At 36.7% G+C, this 19,335-nt stretch overlaps 1 pseudogene; it reads right to left on the bottom strand.

Annotated features, from left to right (window-relative positions):
• LOC107670559 (cilia- and flagella-associated protein 58-like) overlaps positions 1–6,652 on the bottom strand; it is a 56,883-nt pseudogene extending 50,231 nt beyond the window's left edge.
• Positions 6,653–19,335: the final 12,683 nt, after the last annotated feature.

Here is a 19,335-nt window from a genome sequence, read left to right as displayed (position 1 = left end):
CGCGCCTCCGCGTGCTTAAAGCCCAAGCACAAGACACAGCGATCGTGACCTTCAGATGAAGCCAGGAAACGACCACATCCAGAAACGCACGAGCGGGAAGCCATCTTTAAAAAGATGCCCGTCGCTCGTGGAGCTCTTTTAGATATTTGCTCTTTTAGGAAAAAAAGGAAACATTCTTTTAGAGAGAGCTGAAGCACCCAGGGGAGGTCGCGGCGAGACCGCAGAATGGCAGCTGCAGCACGCCGAAGATGAGCAGCACTGAATGGCAACCCCCGCTGACGCGCCGTAACACCAACGCTAGGCTGTTTCTTTGCAGACACTCGCGGAGATTCGTCCTAGTAGAAGGCTCGGCTCCGAAGCGAAAAGCTGATGTGCGTTTGCTTGCGCTCTCCTTTTATACCCGCGATGCGGGGCAGGGTGCGCGTGGCGAAACACGCACGCCAACTGTCATTGGCTTGTTTAGTTAACACTCGAAGGTGATTGGGCTCTCGGGCGAGATCCCAATTCGTCAGTCACGACTGACGTAACGTCGAACGTGACTGACTGAAAGCGAACTGTTACTGGAACTGACTAAGCCTGATAATTAGTTTTCAATTTGCAATTTCTGCTGTAAAATAAATAAATACATGATTTTATGCTTGTGTTATTAAAAGGGTATAGCAAATAATGAATACAGTTAAAGTGGGACACTTTCTGAAAATTTTCCATTGTGTTGTTTTAAAAACCATTACAAATAGGTGTCCCACTTTACCTGTTTTCACAAAGCATAAACCAAGTTGTTAATGTTTACAACAATGTTGACAATCGTACAAAAAGGTACTTTAAAAAAAATCACCTTATCAAAATGGAAAAGGCTTATAAAACGAGTGTCCATAAAACTGACCCAGTAAAGGTTTTTGTATTTTTATTTGCATTTTATCTTATAGCCTATAAAATATAATTATATAATTGTATATTTCAGCTATTTTCATCTAGCATAGATGGTAGAACTTTAAAAACGTTACAGTACTTTTCACTTTACTCTGTAACAACTCAAAACACTGAAATGCTTCAGTGTAATGCAATAAATATTAAACATATTTCACTGGGACCACAGCAAAAACTTAGTGTTTGAGATGCTAATAACTAACTTACATATTAGCATCTCAAACGCTAAATTTTAGCTGTGTCTTATTCTAAGATCTAGTACGTCTCCCCACAGTTCGGCAAAAGTTGCAGATGAACATACCTCCATTGTGGTCGTTTGTCGGTCCTCTCTAAAACTCAGCAAAATGTTGCTGTTTTGTATTTAATGAACTGTAACACACATAATATCCCTGTTTTGCTTCAACGACACTGTTTTTGGTCACCAGGGAATCAGGGATACGCGTCCTCGTTGCCTGACAACCGAGAACAGCTAAGCACTTTGATTGTAACGAGACATAGCGCTCCCAAATATTGTGGAGAGAATATTATACAGAGGGAAGACACTCGACATTAAGAATAATGAGTAAATAATGTGTAAGGTTCATCAAAGTTGTTTGTGCATGCGCCCTGCTTTGTTTGTGTGTTGTTCTTTACACTAGGTGGCAGCTTTACACAACTTGTAATAAAGAGCAGTGAAAAATATTTATTAACTGTCAGCATAACCAAAATCCTTTAAACATATGTATAACATAGCATGAGTTCAGCAAATGTGAGACAAATGAGTATTATGACCAATTGCCTTTTAAAAATTGTCACTTTTCATTCATAATTGCATAAGGACACTGTCATTCTGGAAATGTTTTAATTTATCTGACATCATAATAGTGGATCATTAAATTTCAACATCTAACAGAATAGAAATCACCTCCTTAATTTTTTTTTTTACAATTATTATTGAATAAGGTATGTATTTTGTTACTAGTAAGGATATGTTGTAACTACTGGCTGTAAGGTAATGGTGGACACGTTTTAAAACTGTTCTGATGGATTGTGGTCATTAGTCATCAAACTTTTATGAGTTATATATGAACCGTGTCATTTAACAGTTGGAGCCTTGACATTTACTGAGTTGTTTCTGCATTGTTTTAAGTGCACTTTGCTGGACATTTATGGTCATTAGGTGATCTTGGGCTGGTAGACCACTTTAGACCAGTAACAAACCATCTATTGTACTACATTCCAAAAAACAGCTTAACCAGCTTAAGGTGATATAGCATCGATTTTTTTTAATTATTATTATCATAGACCTATGCATACTTGATTGATTGATTAATTGGTTGATTGGTTGATTGATTGTATGATTCTACACAAAAAAAAAATCAACACTGTGCCTGTGTTAATTTTTTATTTTTCCCACACAAAACTGAGAGGATAAAACTTTATCAGTGCTCAATCACAAACCAGTGACATTTCTGGCATTTGATTATGCTCTCTGTATGACACTCAGAGACACTATTCAGGCCCAGATTCAGTCCCAGCTGGGACAAATCCTCTCTGCCAGTCATCCCAAATCTGCAGCACATGTACTCAGGTAATGATATAATGTTACATAATATGGCAATGTTATTATTAATCATTTTATAATTACACTTCACTGTCCCTACCCTTACAAAAAAGAAGTTTATTCAAGTGTGCTATTAGTATGAAATGAATCAACGTTAAATTGACTTGAGCTGAATCATTTTCGGAAGAAGAAACCGAAACAACAGATGCTTCCACATGTACTCTAACACGATCATCAGACATAAAACAGCATCAAAACTGTGTAAAGTTGATGTAATGTCGACCAATGAAGAGGTAATAATAACTCAAGCTTTGGGGTGTTGATCGACTCTATCTACGTTTTGATTATCGTTCTGAATCCAATTCACAATTCATAAAGTCTTTTTTTCAGCTTTTTGTTCAAAATGTTTTTTGTTTATTTTATTATTTATGAAACTTACCTACATTCAAGTGTTTAAAAAAAGAATGCATGAAGCTAGAATAACATGTTTTAGTTTACAAGCAGATACCCTGTTCTTTTGATGTTTTGTATGTTCAGATACAGAATATACTTGAACTTTACTTAAGTATACTTAATAAAATAAACTTGAAGTATACTACTTTTTGGTAAGGGTAGCCATGCTGAATGATGTCAGATGATGCAATGAGAGGTGTGGAAGTTCCCAAAGACCTGTTGAGTCACTTAGATTGTGTCTAGCCTAAATGTGTTAGCATTTTCTAAAATAGTCCAGTTGCTGGCCTTATATGGAAGAATTTTAAATATTATATAAATTTGATTCAGATAGCTTTGTGACATGACTGTAAGTAATAAAACATTACCAAAGCTTGGAATAGATGCTAAATAAATTAGTAAGTAAATAAATAAATGTACTTTAGGACTTAAACTATACATTATTATTGATGATTTTTTTCTAATTGTAGACATATTCCATATCGACGTTCATCAATACCTGAAATAGTATATATATAAAAAAAAGAACACTGAAATGCGTTTTGAGTGACTATTACGACGTGTTTTGGCTGTTCCCTTCTGGATCTCCCTTGTATGTTATGTTCGTATTTTCCTGAAGTAGCCTAATGTTGAGTCACTGACTGACGCCAATAAGTGACACATTGTCATCAGTTCGTGCGTCGGCACCTGAGCTGATGAAGTCTGATCTTGCCGCAAATAGTGTTCATATATAGACATTTTGGCTTCCCCGTTTAAACGAAAGCATCCAGTAGTAGCCAAATTGTATAGGTGAGTGGATTATATACTTATGAGGAATCATCATGCTGATAGTTGGGGCAGTATATTTCATCTAATCTAAAGTAGAAGCAGGCGCGACAGATGCGCGTTAAATCCCCGATGAAGGCGTGCGTCAAAAACTCACCAAAGCAGGATAACAAAACAAATATCCGAGGGAAGAAAAGTTAGCAAATCAAATCGTTTTTGAGCTGACCTACTTAAATTATCCGGTTTATTCCGATTTCGTTCATTGCAAACCTCCCTCAGTGCCTTTTTTGTGCGTTTCCCCAAAACGCAAACGCGCGTCTTCCCACCTGCAGCTTGGGCGCGTTTGGGCAGCTGATGCTTTTCAATGACAGTTCATCGAGCAGAGAAAAACTTGTGGATCTGTAGTCGGTTCACACCCGACTTGTCACGGACATAATAGCAACAACAGATCAAGAGAGGCACGATAAGGGTGAGTTATAGTGCCTGGCGCTCGAAGTGCAACATCTGGAGATCAGCAGCATCAGCAGCAGCAGCAGCAGTCATGGGCAACAGTGTGTCCGGAATCAGAGCACTGCACAGGGGACAGCAGAACAGATTTCAAAGACTTCCAAACTCACATAAAGGTTAGTAGTTTATTTGATTTTATTTTATTCTAGTCTTTCTGTAGTAAACAGTAGAGCATGGCGCTCGCAACGGAAAGGTCGTGAGTTCGATTCCCGGGAATGCGAGAAAAAAAATCACTGGGAAAAAAAAGAGTGTCAAATGCATAAATGTAGTAGGCCTATATTGCATATTTATTGTCCCCTATTTTGTACATAATTTGGAATATGGTTTTTAGCTGGTCCAGGTAAGCTGTATTGGCTAACTCTTATCATCTTCATGGTTGGTCTCTTGCTTGAAGCCAATACGGAAGTGACTAAAACTGCAATTTATCGACTGACCGCTAGAGGCTGGCTCCAAAAGGGAGTCAGTCCCATATATAAAAAAATTAATAATATTCCAAACCTAACTAAATAACTGGAGGCAGAGTTATTTTTAACTCCATGTAGATCACAAACCTCTGAAATCGGTTGATAAATGTAAATGTTAGGCCTTACGTTTATAGCGCTCCCCGGAAATACAAATCGAGCTCTCCTATTGGTTATATTCAACGTCAATAATGGGTGCGAAGCAGTGCATGCTTGCGATTGGGTAACATAAAATCGCGTCGATGTTGTGGGCGGGTTCAAACGACTGTCGCAAGCATAGACATAATAAATACCTAGACGCCTCATTGGCCGCTTTGAGCCGTTGCTGCGATACGGCAACGCGTCTGCCATGTTTGTGAAGGCAAGACTGCCTTAAAAATAAATGGAGGTAAACGGAGGAGCTGCGTTTTTTTCTGGATAAAAACACGATAACGTTTACATTTATCAACCGATTTCAGAGGTTTGTGATCTACATGGAGTTAAAAAATAACACTGCCTCCAGTTATTTAGTCAGGTTTGGAAAATTATTAATTTTCGTAAGAAATTGTGAAAACTCACACTCGTCTCAGCTGTTGATTTGATTTATTTTTTTTCGGTTTACAATTCTAATGTTAATGTAGTATAACTGTGACATATACATGTTTTGTAATTTGAATGTACATTAAATGAAATTAAGTTGTTTCATTGCTTTCTCTGTCTTCAACCCCAACATTTTAGCTTTTCTTGTGCTTCAGGTCAGAACAAAGCTCATTCCCTTTGAAATACTGGAAGAAACTCAAAATAATACATCTTTAAGCACTAATAATTTTCCATCATTGTGAACATTGAATAAAACCAGCAAATACAAATCAAAACAATAATGAAGAATAAATTAATAGTCAATTATAAAGTAAAATAAATAATCATGACATGTAGTTTTATAATAGTATTGTGTAATAATTATTAAACAAAGTAAGACACAACTAATGACAAGACACAAAAAACTGTGGTCATGAATTCCAAATTGTGTTTAATTAATGAGCTCCTTGAGTATAATATATATATATATATATATAAAATAAAAAATCCTCTGAATCAATCTCAGCTCAAGGTACACATTTTATTTCAGTTTTCAGTTCTAGCTTAGAGTGGTTTAGTTGTGCTGACAAAACCTGCCTAATAAAGACTAATTCTCCACCGCTTCCCTCAAGATTTTCCTATATTTTATTCAATTAATGAGTAAAATAGTGTAAACAACTTGACGATGCTTGATATTCACAGAAAGGGGCGGGGCACTTGTCAATCAAGAAGCTCCCCTGGGAATTGCATGACAAGGTCAGTGACATAGGAATCTGACTAGATTAATGTTAAGGACACAAATCTGTCTAAAAATTAGATTACTGTCTCGTGAATGTTATGGTGATGTGAAATACATGATGGTTGATTGAAAATCCTGTAAAAGTTGAATGTATTGTGTCTGATAGTAATATGTTACAGAACTGAATGTATTGTGTTTGATAGTAATATGTTACAGAACTGAAGACACAAATAACTTTTGAAAGGCCTTTATTGTAATGTAACTGTCTTTATTGAAAAGTGTTGTTTTACAAAGAAACAAATAATGGTTGTTCTGTAAAGTTAAAAATGTTAATGTTGTGAATTCATTGAAAGGAAAGAAAATATTCAGAATCAGTTAAATATTGCCGAAGACTGCAGCCAGTACTCCTCTGTCTTACAGCGTCTCTTTTCATTATATTACAGTGCTGGCCAGAGTTGTACATCTAACTTACCCACTCAGGCTTCCCAGACTTGAGGCGGGTAACACTAACAGAATTTGAATGCTGAGACTTTGTTTCCTATTATCAAAAGTGACCTGCTCTGTCGTGTCTGTCAGCTCGTTGTCTGTCTGTGTCCTCTCTGCACTGCGATGTTTTTCACTCCGTAAGAAAATGAACGTGTAGCGCGAGCGGCTGGAAATGGACGAGATAAAGCGCGATGCGGAACACCAGACGCGTCGCATCCTTGAGTTCGAGGCTAAAATAAACGCTTCTTTCAGTACGATTAAACAAAGAAAATGAAATAGTAGCATCTTAATTATTGGGGTGGCACCCTTTGGTTCCACCACTGGTTCAAATATAAGTGTCGTGTGTGGAATTCAAATGAGCAAGCGCTGCTTATTATCACTTCAATAGAGTGGCGAAAGTGTCGCGCTACAGTCGTCAGCGCTGTGCTGCGGGAGACAGCGGTCCGGTGTGGTCCAGCTGTTCTCTTGCGCTGTGCGGTTTAATCAGGTAGTGCCGTTTCATCACCCCGCCTAGCCCTTATTTTAATCCGGCCCTGTATGTATAATGTTACAAAAGCTTTTTATTTCAGATAAATGCTGATCTTTTGATCTTTTTATTGGATCTTTCTTACTGTTTTGACTGGTTTGACTGGTAGTGTATGTATGTAGGGTGAATTCGGGTAATCTGGGACATTGGGTAATCTGAACTCCAGTGTCACATGACTTCATTGGGGTGATTCCACAGAAAGGGGCGGGGCACTTGTCAATCAAGAAGCTCCCCTGGGAATTGCATGACAAGGTCAGTGACATAGGATTCTGACTAGATTAATGTTAAGGACATAAATCTGTCATAAATAATACAATGTTCCTAATTGTTGTCAAATTATGTTTGTGATCTATTCAAGCAACAAAATATCTATTAAAGTGTTGAAAATGTGTTTTCGTTTTTTTTTCTTTCAAACATTTTTTTGTTGTCCCACATTATCAAATATGATTGAGAATGTGGGACAGCATGCTTTGGGTAATCTGGGACAGTCTTCAAATGGAGGAAATATGTATTTAGGGACTTTATAAGTCTAATGACAAGGGATAATATATGCTATAATGAGAAATGGGTGTTAATGTGGACTACTGGAGGTTATAACATTAGCATAAATTCACAGTAGCTAGCAGCTAGCTAAACCAGCTAGCTAGAGAGATGCTACGGAGATGGAATCTGGGAAACGTATTCCAGTAGCAAGCAAAGGTATCAGGATGAAGTAAACTATTAATTTAATTTCCCAAATTCCCAGTTAGTTTAGTATACAATGGTTCAAATCACTGAGCAGGATGGGGACCTGCGCCCAGGCCAGCTGACAATGTTCTGTCGCTAGCTATTAATAGTCTGACACTGGTGGCTAATTAAGCTGTCAACATAAAGCTAAAAATTACCAAAAAACATACAGAAACAACTGTTCAGTCTTACCTGTGAAAGATAATACCCCGAGATCTGTTTTTATTATTGTGCGACGGTTTGTAGATGCCCAAGCTGCCAACGAGTCAGGTATGTTTTCACCTGTGCCGATATGAGAGTTGCCTTCACCAATATGGCGGCGACGTTGACGTGCGGTCGAGCGGCCAATGAGGCATCTAGGTATTTATTATGTCTATGTTCAAAAATGCTCTTCTGAACTCTAGAGTGATGTCACGGACACTACGTCCATGTTTTTTTTACAGTCTATGGTAAATACACACTGTGCTATGTGTATGATCGTTGTACTGTATAGTGTGACCCAAGTTATAAATTATGAGACCAATTCAAAAGTCCAAGCTATCAGAATGACCCAAATTCGCTGTCTGTGCCAGAAGTTCAACTAGGTCCGGTTCACCTGGTTAAAAGTTTAATGGTTTCACTTTCCCTAACCGAGTATCCTTCAGAAACATTATTTTATGTAAGCCTCTCCTGAACTCCTCTCCAACTCCTAGTGGTGCTGCGTAGGAGGTTTGCGGCAATGGAGGTACTTTTTGAGATTGTGTTCTGTTTCAAAGCTCTTCTGATTCATGCATAACAGAGCATCTGATTATGAAGATTATGCCAGTGCGGATATAATTGCGCCCCTCATTAGCAAAAAAAAAAAAAGCCATTCTATTCAAATAAAGATGTGCTAAAGGGGGCTTTAATTATCTGTGGCGTTGACAAGGCACACCGGCGCATTTATCGTGGGCACCGAAGGGCCAGCAACACCAATCAAAGGGTAACACAAATGATTTGTAAATGTAATGATTTGTAATTGATATAAAACAGAGCATGAGAGCACTCTTCTAATGACTTTCCTTTCTTCATCATTACAGGAAAGCACAAAGAAAATGTTTTTTCCAGAGGTTATTTGCACACAGATTATGCTAGACTTGCTACACTTTTTAGGTATTTATCAGGAAACACACACGTTATTACGTAAACTGATCAAGTAATAGCGAGGCCATTTACTGACAAATTTCCTGATTGCATGCGTGTGCTCTTGTGGTGAACTGAAACGAGAGGCAGAAGGGACAGTGGAACCCACTATCCTGTCAGACGAGATCTCCTTGACAACAGGGGGATAGCATGTAAACCGTTACCATGGCAATTGTTCCTCATTTATAAGAGCGGAAGGTTAGGTTCGTATACATGTCTATGTGTATCTTCATGCTACTTGTTTTGCATCAGAAATGCAGCATGCCAGATTATAGGTTAGAACCCTATTGTTACTTTGAAAAGAAGCCTACGATGCTTAATTTTGTACTGTAATGACATTGAACTGTCCCCAAATCCTTCTTATTCCAGCCCATTGAAGTCAAATTCAACTTAAATAACCAATTTCCTTTTCTCTAAAGGAGAGATGTCACATTTCAAGCCTGTTTGTTTCTCGTCATAAATGATCTGGATAAACTTTTTCATTTCCATAGCAATTGGCCCCACTGACACCAGAGACATCAAGACTCTATTTCTGGCCAAATGACTCACCGCAACATGTTGCGCTTAATATTAATTTAATGTAAATGTGTGTCTGCATATGAAGTCTGCAGAAGCACACAACAGTGAGATATGAGATGATTCATGGCTTTTACGAAGGGAGGGGATGTGAGAACAGGAGCACAGTAACCAGTCCAGAAAATGTGAGCCTTGAGGGACAAGGGAAGATTTGTGCTTTTGTGTGATGTGTATGCAGCATGTGTTGATGTCTCTGTGCTCATGGATGCGTGTTTTTGTCTATTCGTTATTACATATACTTGTTTATTTTGTTGTGTGGGTGGGATCCATCTTCACTGTGAACATTGGTTCAATTCGAAACAGCATAGCATTTCTGCCATAGAGAGTAATAGCTGAAATAGTAAGAGTATTACATTGTTCCAAATGTAGCCATTTTTGGGGGGCTACCTAAAATGTGATTAATGTGTTACTATCTAAATAAAGTGGTTTTGAGTCGGAAATGTAATTTAATACTGAATCAACTGCACTAGGTTACAACTACAAATATAAATTTTAGGGGTCAAAACAGAGAGGAAAAGATACTTAACCCTATAAAGCCTGGCATATTAAATAATAATAAAAAAAAAAAATCTAATTTCCTGAAATGGAAGAGTATCATATTTGATACATCAAGCTTTTATGGTTCATTTATTTAAAAAAAAATCACCTACTTCAATTTAAAAACGCAAGTTCAGCTGCCTTAAATGTATAAGTAATCAAATTGGCTGTACAAGTAATTTCAGCTTAAATTATATTAAACTGGCTTAAAAACAAAAATGAATCATATTACTTAAACAATGAATTTGAAATTGGTTAAATTAATGACAAAGTAATGGAGGGGGAAAAAAACATATGTTGCCATGAATATGGAGCTTGTATCATAGGAGAAAAAAAACACCTCAGTTTTATTCAGAGGCCCAAACTGAGCAAAAATATGCAATTTAGTGCAATGGCTGAGATTTATATGGCCAGCATATAATGCAATGCAATACAATGATGTTTGAGAAATGTACAAATAAACATTTCTTCAAAAGCCTGATGAATCATATTTGATACTCACATTTTAATATGATTTTGGATCACGTATGGATAATCATGAAAACCTAAATTGTCCTATCCATTAGCTTATTATAAATCTTCATCGAATCATATTGGAATGCAATTTATCTGGGAAATATAAATTTTTTTTAAAGGGGTCATATGATGCTGCTAAAAAGAACATTATTTTGTGTATTTGGTGTAATGAAATGTGTTTATGCGGTTTAAAGTTCAAAAAACACATTATTTTCCACATACTGTACATTATTGTTTCTCCTCTATGCCCCGCCTTTTTGAAACGCGTCGATTTTTACAAAGCTCATCGGTCTGAAAAAGCGAGGTGTGCTGTGATTGGCCAGCTATCCAATGCGTTGTGATTGGCCGAATACCTCAAGCGTGAGACGGAAATGTTACGCCCCTCACATACTGTTGATGCCGTGTCCCGGCCGGAGCAATGATTCAAAAACATTAAAACCCATTACAAACGAGGCATTTGTTGCATCCAGTGGGGACAACCATTGAGGCTGGAATGATTTTAATCCAAATTGATGTGCAATGTGTTCTTGGCACGTACAGTAAAATCCTCATGGGAAGATAATGATAGTAGGCTATTTTAATGAAAGAACATTTTGGTACTGAACTGAGAACAAATTTTACTACCCTTGGCCTCCCTGGAGACCTGTTAATGTGTTTGCCATGTTGTTGCTGAGCTTTGTGAAATAGACATGAGATCATCAATGTGATGCCGGTCCTGATATCTTAGTACTGTACATATATGGTCTTCAAGGGAAAAAAAAAAACACCTCAGTTTTATTCAGAGGCCCAAACTGAGCAAAAATATGCAATTTAGTGCAATGGCTGAGATTTATATGGCCAGCATATAATGCAATGCAATACAATGATGTTTGAGAAATGTACAAATAAACATTTCTTCAAAAGCCTGATGAATCATATTTGATACTCACATTTTAATATGATTTTGGATCACGTATGGATAATCATGAAAACCTAAATTGTCCTATCCATTAGCTTATTATAAATCTTCATCGAATCATATTGGAATGCAATTTATCTGGGAAATATAAATTTTTTTTAAAGGGGTCATATGATGCTGCTAAAAAGAAACAAAGTAGTTTCGCTTTCACAACGAAGCACACAGCGCCTTCACGACATGGCTGCAGCGTCAACAATACTACAGCGAGAATAAAAGTTACGCCTTCTTTCTTTGCGTGAACATTTGGGCGGCGTTATGCAAATCTTCCCACATAGTGAGGTAGATATGAGGGGGCGTGTTAGAACGAGCCGTTTTAGGTAGGTGTGGCTGACTCTGAACTTTTATAAAGAATATCTCTTTGGATTTGAGACTTTAGTCTTTCCAACTTTACAGATCTTCTTTATGCACCAAGAGCTTGTAACACTCCAAAGAGAAAGGAAAATTTTAAATCGCATCATATGACCCCTTTAATGTTTGCTAGGCACAAGAATCAAATAACAATCATTGTATGACATAAAAAAATGAATAAGTGACTAAGTAAACCTAAATACAGTATTTGCAGATTTTATGCAAAATAAAAATGCCCTAAATTGGCAAACTTATATATAATATAACTGACTTATAGTGCCATACTTGGGCCCTGCATGAGCTCATCTTTTTAGCATGTGCACTTTGCAGCACAGCACATACAAAATTACAGTAACAGCGTAAAATACTCCCATATGGCTTTTTTTCCCTGGCCAAGATCTGTTTCAAATAAATGTTAAATATTTGTTGTAAATTACACAGCTTAAAGAAATATACATTTTTCTTAATATTATTTATATATATATTATTTTTTTCTCGTGGTTTCTATATCTGAGCTCAAACTCCACTCATGCTGGCAAAACTCACTCACTTGCATGTTGCATCCATAATCATGTGATTCAAATCAAAGCTTGCAAGGCAGAAAGAGGCCATCAGGGAGATTATGTTACAGATTGCTTTTTTAACATGCTGTACAAGCCCACACACATTTGAATAGAGGACACACACACTCACTCACATAAAGACCCAAACCAACATGACGTTTTCCTTTGGGAGCAACAGTTTAGTTCCATTTTAAGTCACTTTTTAACATGGCGAGACAAAAAAAAAAATCACAGTAATCTGCTGTGAACTGAATGAATAATAATGGCTCACGGCTCATTTCTGACAGCTGCCTGATATGCCTCAGACAAATTAAAAAAGGTCAGACTCACAGAGAGTTGTTAATAGCTCAAAGGCTTTTTGAGGTTTATTAAGCTTTGAAAAGGTGCACATAATTGCCTGATATGTGAAATGAACTCCTGTGCAAGGCAGTTTAACTGATCTGAAATCTGAAAGCGTGGTTTAATACTGATGATGTCAAACGGATAGTTCTGTCGTCATTTCTCACCCTCACATCATTCCAAATCTGCATGAAGTTCTTTCTTCTGTGGAACATAAAATAAATTATTTTGAAGAATGTTGGGCTCCAAACAACATTGGACCCCATTAACTCTCATTTAATGGACAATAAAGAAAGAAAGAAAGAAAGAAAAAGAAAGAAAGAAATGTGAGTGGAAAAGTTACCCATTGCAAAACTTGCTTCCGTGCTGCTAGGGAGATTTTTGGGGGGATTTTTTTTTCCAACAGTATCATCATCTGCGTTGCACAGCATCAATCTCATGACTTAGAAAAGTAATAAATGATGTCTCCAGAAGCCAAGCAATTTGAGCTCTCATTCATGGATGTAGATTTAAACAGTGAAATGTATAATTCAAATCCCTGAAGCAAAGAATGAGCAATAGCTCAGCTAATAAATTGTTCTAAGAATGTTTTGCTAGCATTTCCGTTAAGTTATACAAATCTTATTTCTGAATGCTAAAAATTCCATTTTTTTTTTTTTATTTCTTGTTTCTTCTAGGGAACATTCCAATCTATAATTTTCCTAACATTATGGGAATGTTACTTTTCAATGTTCTCTGAACATTCTATTTACTAATTTCGCTTCTAATGTTCTATTCTATTCAAATGTAATAACTTTACCAGCCTTGGCTGTATGCTAATTGTGATGCATGCCTTAGCAAGCACCATTAATGAAGGATGAACCTACTTTTTGTGTGTGTTCTATGGCTCTGTCTTTGTGTAGAATGCCCTAGTTGGTTAGTTACAGAATAACTGGTATTCTTGAATAAATAGAACAGGTATTCTTGAATAAAAATGATCATCTAAGACCATGGTGTTTTTCATCCAAAAGAAAACAGCCCACAGATCTATTGGCAGCTCAGGACTATTAACCAGCAGAGCTGATTGTGGAGCCCAAGGCCGTTGATGGGAGCATTTAACATTTCCACTAAGTTCATGAGCTGAAATCTTGCAACACACATGGCTAACCTGACTTTGACTGCATCCAGACTGCCCTCATTCAGGTTGCCTTAACTGTTAGCAGGGAAATTTCAACTAATCACAGCTTGACCCTCTCCTTATTACGGAATTTATGTTTGTTTAGTGATTTTGTAGCGTTGCACACACCTCTTACCCACACACTGAGTGTTCAACATTCAGAGTGTTGAAACGGAGACTGGAATGCTGTGATTTATCCCTGACTCGCTGTGATTTCTCATATCTGATATATGGCATTTAAAGGTGAACCTTGTAATTCTGGTAATTATTGGCATGAATGCTACAATTTTGCAAAAGCAAAAAATCCTCAGTAAATTGTAATCAGTTTATCTTACATTTTCTCCACAATTCACAGACTACAACAAATCTACGGTATCTGCTTATGAGAAATGTGCTATATGTGCTGCAAGTAAAAATATAGACTAGTAAGATCATGTTTTTGTATTTAATACAAGAAGTCATAGCGTTGCAATACCCCCAAGTGCTCCCAAAAGGTTAAATGTTCACTATGTGCAGTAGTTGCACACTAAGGTTTTATTGTATATTTCTGTCCTTAAAGCTGTTATGCAATACAGTTCACCCTCCATTTCTCTTGCCATTACCTCACAGAATGAGTATGAAAATAGACCTCTGTTTCTCAGAGCTAGTGATATAAAAGCTCTGAGGTCACTGCGGTACTCTGGAAGACACAAACATGTGTTAAGAAAGAGCCTCCAAACAGAATCAGTCATCTGATTAAGCCTTTTCATCTAATATTACATAAGCAGAGTTGCACTGGTGAGTCAGGACATATATCTTGTGACAATTATTGTATTCAGTCCTGAAGTGCATCATGTTTGTCTCAGTCTCAGAGTCTCAGATGAGACGCCAACAGTCCATGTTTGTGTTTACAAGGTGCCTGTGTTGATACATTGGGCCATATTCATGAAAAAAAAAACAGCATAGCAAATTTATGTGTAAATCATACATAAATTTACAATCAATTTAATAGCATAAAATATGAATATAAACAAATAAATAAACAAACAATCTTGCTTGCATTTTAAGAATAATAATTTTATTTTATTTTTTACAATTAAATTATTGATGGGTTGCCAAAGTTTGTCAAGTTGGTGACACTCAATCTTTGAAATATATGTTATGTAAGTAACCATTCATGAGCAGAATATTATGGAATATTATGCTTTGTTTTCTGAGTTATGTCTGTATTTATTAGCTTTTGGATGGACAGAATTTTTAAACGCAATGCACGCACATTTTTAAACGCAAAGTCAATGCACATTTTACAGTTATAAAGTCACACCACTGTAGTGATAATTTAGTATTATTTATATACTATTATAGTATTTATACATATTTTGAATGATCTTTTATTTTTACATTTTCAGTTTGTTTGTTTTAAATATTTATTTATTTTATTTTTATACTTATTTCAGTTTTAGTACTTAAGCTTATTTCATTTGAGTTATAGCTGGCAAGGCAACATTTCACATTTTTCTTGTAATATTTCAATTTTATTCCATCTATTATCTTAAACATTTATTTGTTTAAATTATTTAAAATGTTTTTTTTTAATAGTTTTAGGGAACAATAATAACCCTGTACCATTGTTTTCATTCATTTGTCCACACTGGTCTCTTATACTGTGGTAAAATCTATCATCAGATAAGCTAACACATAAAACAGTACAAATTGTGTTTAGTCACTTTATATGTCAGCAAAAAGAATTTTGTGGACAGAACAAGCTGGGTTGTGGACCGGACCTTATTATTATAAGCAGAAGGTGTGGCTGCACAAGACTACGCTATATTTGTCCAGCTTATGTCAGTGCATTGGAGTGTGAATCATAAGAGGCGTACCTATGTGCGATTTGTTCTTAGACAGATTATTGATTGATTCTTTGTGATGTCTTAAGATGAAAAGTACTGCATTGTGTATAATGTACATACCACATAACTGCACACACACTGAAACATACATTTACACAAATGCGGCACACACACACCCAACATGTTAGACATGTCTCTCTGGGTATGCATTGTGATTATTATGGGTGTGGTGTTATCATGGCTTTATTAACTTGTCAGTTAAACAGATCTTAGTTGTGTAAAAGAAAAACACCCTTCAAAAACACAATCTGGTCATGTGACTGTGTCAGTTAAAGATGATCCGATGTTCCCATAATAAAACGGAACTGTACCACCTGCTGCTTTTGGAAACAGTACAATAGTCCTGTATTTACTTTCATTTTAATAACAGTCAAATATAGTCTGTTTATTTGTATAGCACTTTTCACAGTGCATATTGTTTTAAACCAAATTGTGCCCAGTGACTAAGCTAAACACCCCACTTACTGTATGGTCTGAAATTGTATTTATGAAACATAATGACTTTATGGGGTAAGATAAATCTTTAGTTTCAGTTCTGGGTACTTTAGAATAAGACAAAAATTATTAGTACTGTGATCCTAAAAGTCCCTGGTGAGGTTTTTTTATCTGGGATTTGGGATATTACTGCAGCATGTCGTGAAGTTATTTTCCTCTGGATTATTACAATTAGAAAAACCTGTTGACTTTATATAATAATAATAAATTTGACTCATATCTTGCATACTGACCCTTGTGGAGTGCCATGTCCCTTTCCACAAGAAGAGCACTTGAAATAAATTTTGTTCTGCAAAATGATTTTAGTGAGATTTAGAATATGGATGGTGGGTTTTCTAATTTATGTTGTTAAAAAAGAAAATGACCTCCGATCAGAACAAAGTCATTCATGTCATATATTATTTAAGCGAGTGCTGTGAGCAAACAGACATGAGCACATGAAAGCCTAGACACAGTATAACTAGATAAAATGGAGATAGAATGAAAGATGAACAAGAGAAGGACATAGAAAGAAAGGTTTCGACAGAGAGACAAAAATGTGTTCTTGACTCATACTGAGTAAAAAACAAAAACAAAATGCCCATGTTCTTTCACAGTCATTTGACTGGGTGTCTGAGTGCAGCTTTAGGCCCGAAACATACAAGGTGAGTACACAATTATAAATGCTTCTAGCTATACAAGCTCTATTTAATGTGTTGTTGAATACTGAAATGTGTCAGAATGCACAGCAAATACGTGTTGGCATTGCTGCAAGGGGCAGTGTAGTGGCCATTTCAGGTCTTCTCACCTTTTTCAGGTCAATTTACAGTCATGGTGCAACATTTAGAAGAGAATGGAATTGCTGAGAAATTAGAGCCCGGTCTCATGAAAATGCGTATAAATAGTACGCCAAATAAAAACAAAAACTTGTGGTATTGATACGCAAAAATGGACTTTGGCATGTATATGCTACGCACGTGTTTGGCGTGCATATAATACGCAGTTTTCGTGTGCATATGATACGAAATTTGTTGGCGTGTATATGATACGCAGTTTATGCATACATATGATACGCATCTACCCCACAACCCTAATCTTACCCATCGCGCAGCATATACACGCCAAAGCCCATTTTTGCGTATCAATACCACTAGTTTTCGTTTTCATTTGGCGTACTATTTATACGCACTTTCATGAGATCGGGTTAGAAATTAAAGGTCAAACATGCTTGCTAAATAATTCGGTTATACTTTATTTTGTTGGTCCCCTTTAGACATTCTGTTGACTAAAGGGATGACAGTGACAAGACACAGATAATAAAAAGAATAAAAATATGATAAGTAAATAATAATATACAAAAAATATATTAAAAAAAATACACAATGTAGAAAATAGACAATAGATGGTATTTCTGTGTACAGGTGTGTTATGTACAAATGCAAGTTTTTGTGTTAAATAAATAAATGTGTTATAAATAAATAGTGTTGTGTATTACATGTTTATTGCCAAGTTAACTGTTCATGAGATTGATTGCCTGAGGGAAGAAACTATTCTTATGCTTGACCGTTCTGGTGGTGAAATATTACTGTTTTTACTGTATTTTGATCAAGTAAATTCAGCCTTTATGAGCATAAGAGACTTAAAAAAAAAAAACATAAAAAATCTTACTGATCCCAAATGGTTGGACAGTCTAACATACATACTAGTTTTACTTGGCTATAGCAGATTGGAAGTAGATACAACAAGCGGTACAACAAATGGTAGCTCCAAAGGTGAAACATCTTGATCCCCAGTTTTACTGGACCTTTTATGAACTTTGTGTTTTGAAATCTACAGAGACAGAACAGTCATTGTTCTTTCCTTTGAGCCTGGGTCCAGACAGATGATACATAAGTTTATATTTGTGAAGCCATGCGTAATGGTGGGAACTGTCTCGACTGAGGAACCTGACAATATGATTAAATAGCCTTAAAAGCAGCACTGGTCTGACCCCCTGGCTGGAACAAACTCTTTCAGAAGCCAAAAAGTAGCTTTGTCTGTTTGTAAAGAAGCGCTCTGTATGCCAACACAACGCAAGGCTCATTTATCACAAGCAAATTACAGGGCATACGTAAGATTTATCGAAAATGTAGATACTCGTGTTTTTTAGCAGAGTTTTTCTCTTTTCACAAATGTCGCTAGTCTTATAAGTTATGTCTAAATACTAGCTTACTAGCACATTGCACAGCATTTACAGAAATGCTATTTCTATTCTTTTACAATAAAGAGACCTTTACATCAAGCACGAGAACTATAAAGATAACTAAGTATATAAGTCCACACCACAACTAAAGCCAAAGATGAATAATATGATGAATAATATCGTTGGAATAACTTGCAGAATATTTCTCCAGCTGATAAATGATTAAAAAAAGCATAGATAGCCAATCAGAATCCACACGACATTAAAGAGCTTGAGCATTTAAAGTGGCAGATGACAGAACTGTGGCGCATTTACAATAAACACAACGCTATCATGCGCTGGTGTGGATGCTAAACTAGATAACAGGAACGTTGTCAGAACTTTGGCTAACGTTCTATGACGTGACATTTCTATGACGTGACATGACATGTGGCCAAGTATGGTGACCCGTACTCAGAATTAGTGCTCTGCATTTACCCATCCAAAGTGCACACACACAGCAGTGAACACACACACCGTGAACACACACCCGGAGCAGTGGGCAGCCATTTTATGCTGCGGCGCCCGGGGAGCAGTTGGGGGTTCGGTGCCTTGCTCAAGGGCACCTCAGTCGTGGTATTGAAGGTGGGAGAGAGCGCTGGACATTCACTCCCCCCACCTACAATCCCTGCCGGTACGAGACTCGAACCCGCAACCTTTGGGTTACGAGTCCGACTCTCTAACCATTAGGCCACGACTTCCCCTGGCTTCTGGCAAGGTTCTCTCTAAGTTATGAACAAACATTCTTCCTAAAGTCTTAATATAATGTTGATTCAGTTGTCTGGTCTTTAAAGGGGTCATATGATGCGATTTAAATGTTTCCTTTCTCTTTGAAGTGTTACAAGCTCTTGGTGCATAAAGAAGATCTGTAAAGTTGCAAAGACTAAAGTCTCAAATCCAAAGAGATAT

Source organism: Sinocyclocheilus anshuiensis, unplaced genomic scaffold (genome assembly GCF_001515605.1).
Source record: "Sinocyclocheilus anshuiensis isolate Anshui unplaced genomic scaffold, SAMN03320099.WGS_v1.1 scaffold1334, whole genome shotgun sequence".
Classification (NCBI taxonomy): domain Eukaryota; kingdom Metazoa; phylum Chordata; class Actinopteri; order Cypriniformes; family Cyprinidae; genus Sinocyclocheilus; species Sinocyclocheilus anshuiensis.
This window is presented reverse-complemented; position numbering and strand designations above follow the sequence as displayed.